The sequence below is a fragment of the Penaeus chinensis genome, chromosome 31 (assembly GCF_019202785.1).
Source record: "Penaeus chinensis breed Huanghai No. 1 chromosome 31, ASM1920278v2, whole genome shotgun sequence".
NCBI classification, from domain to species: domain Eukaryota; kingdom Metazoa; phylum Arthropoda; class Malacostraca; order Decapoda; family Penaeidae; genus Penaeus; species Penaeus chinensis.
Window position 1 is genome coordinate 22,212,738 of NC_061849.1, and position 2,500 is coordinate 22,215,237.

Below are 2,500 nucleotides of genomic sequence, written 5' to 3' on the forward strand. Positions count from 1 at the left end.
TTGAGCAATTGGGGAAGAGTTCCTTAAAATATCCTGACTTCTTGTCAATATCTACATATGTAATTATCTACAGCTCTAGGCAGTAAAATTTGGTGGAAATTGTGTGCAGAAATTTATTTTTTTGCAGACTACATACATTCTCTTGAAATGCCATTTTTTATATATATACTAGTGACATACTTGATGCTCTGTCACTTTGTGATGTAATCTACTGGTATTTTAGTAACTTTTCATTATAAATATTGTACAAATATTCCTAAAGAGGAAAAGGCTCTGATAAAGCAAAAGAATTCTAGCAGGAAAGAGGACATTTAGCATTTTCCTGTAGTTCTTTGGTTTGTAAAGGAGAAGTAGATTGTCCATTAATTTATAGACAATATAAGAAGATAATTGTTTAAAGTAGATTATCCATTAAATTGGATACAGTATAGGAGACAACTCTGTGAGAATCTGTAAAATTCTTAAGTGAAGTTTAGAAAGTGCTCTCTCTCTTGTTCTTGTCTTTTGCTTTACTTCTTTTTTTCTTTTTTTTTCCACAATTGGTACAACAAGTGATACTAGCCAATATATGGAAAATAAATAATATTACATTTCATATGGTCAAACTGACTGAAATGTAGTCAGCCACTTACGTTAAGATGAATTTCAGAATGAAACTAGGTTTTTGTTTCCCATGCCACTGTATTTTATCTTCTTTTTTTTGGGTACAGTTATCTTCCATGAACTTATAAGTGTTTCTTTTTCTTTTTCTGTTTTTAATTTTTGTGCTGTTTATTTTTTCAAGCAAGACAGAGAATAGAAAACCAACGTAGAGGGATTTATTGATTTCACCGAGGTTTTGAACCTGTGTCTAGAACTTACACATAAGAATGTGTAAGTGCATGTTTGCATGCATGTGTCATACATTATATTGCTATTTAGTAATTTTTGAATCAGTAATTGGGTAAGAATATTTACAATGGAAACAAACCAGTCTCCAATAATTTACATCCTCTAGAACAAATTCCATTGTCTCCATTAAACATTTTATTTTATTATTATTTTTATAATGTTCTCATCTACGATGTAACTGGCATGGGAGATAAATAGGTTTACTATCATGGCAGGATGATTTTCTGGCAATGATGGATGGCAAGTAAAGAAATAAAATAACTATAAAATATGGTAGTCTCAGCACAAGATGAAAATGGAAACATACATGTGTCTGATCTATGAAGATTTTATCATATAGTATGAATCTTTATCATGACTACGACAAAGGGCGGCACGGCATTCACAAAATTCTTGACCACTGGGATGATGTGTACAGTACAAAAGATGTGTAGCTCATATTTAACATTTATTTTTCTTTTCCTAAACCAGAAAAAAATGTCATGGAGTCCAGCTAATAAAGATTAAAAGATTGGTATCTAGTGGCTCTTCTCTATATTATTTTCCATTTCATGATTATGGTTATTTGTATCCTTACAAGAATTTTAAAAGGTATTGTCTGTATAAATAGTCAGCCCAAGATAATCCCTAATAAATGAATATATTCTCCCATGTGATGTGCATTGAAGAACTACAATACATGAATAAATTTTTTTTTATTTTTATTGTGTTTTCATTTATGATTTTAAACCCATAATGTATAAGAAGGGGTATGCTAAATACTCTTTACATTTTTAAATAATTTTATAACATCGTGTTTACTAAATTTTCAAAGGAACAGATCTCATCTGTTCTCTACCCATGTCCTCCCAATCCCTATTTGGGGGGAAATGGGGGGGGGGGGCTTAGAAGAAGGAGACCGTCTGTTCCTCTTCACTTTCCATTTCTTCTTTTCCAACCCCTTCTACTATCCACTTCCAAAGGTGTGACAGCCATTTTGAAAGGATGAAAGGCTGACTTTGTGCCAATCATGAACTGCCTAGGGGAACTATAGGCACGGTATTCCTGTTTAGTTGTCTAGCACTTGCACCTCAAGGAGACCCTGAGGGACAGACTGTTTAACTTCCTAACATACTCCAGGCTTACCATGGCCATTGATAAAGACTTTTCACCCTTATAGGAGTATTGAAGCTTACCTTTTTATCAACTAGCCCCATAGCGTTAAATTCTGATTCCCCTCTGACTTTCCTTTGACAACAACTCTGAACACTGCTACTACTACCCCCTCCAGTATGCCTAAAATTATCACAGTTACATTCCAATCCCAAGCATTATCAACCCTGACTGACATCACTGGCAAATCCATTCCTGCCAAGCCTCATGCCTCCCTCAATACTTGCTCTGGAAATGTTTAATCTTCCTGACAAACTGCCCTGTCTACGACAAGGATTGGTCAGATTGTGGGGAAGACTTACTCCCCTGCCTCATGGACTATGATGCAGTATCAGTACAATATTACACTATCCCCCCTAGAGGAAGCCATAAGTCCTCCACCATTACCAATTACTTTCCATAGATGTGACCCCCCCCTATGATGGTTATATTGGAGGAGAATACCTCCCCCCTATCA

General features: G+C 34.9%; 1 protein-coding gene across 3 annotated transcripts in view; it reads left to right on the forward strand.

The window, feature by feature from the left end:
* The window catches only part of LOC125042253 (serine/threonine-protein phosphatase 4 catalytic subunit), a 13,612-nt gene extending 12,019 nt beyond the window's left edge, over positions 1–1,593 (forward strand). For all 3 annotated transcript variants that reach the window (XM_047637796.1, XM_047637795.1, XM_047637797.1), the window contains one exon: positions 1–1,593. This exon is cut by the window's left edge and continues 2,122 nt beyond it. The gene's annotated coding sequence lies outside the window, so the exon portion shown is untranslated.
* The last annotated feature ends 907 nt before the right edge of the window (positions 1,594–2,500 follow it).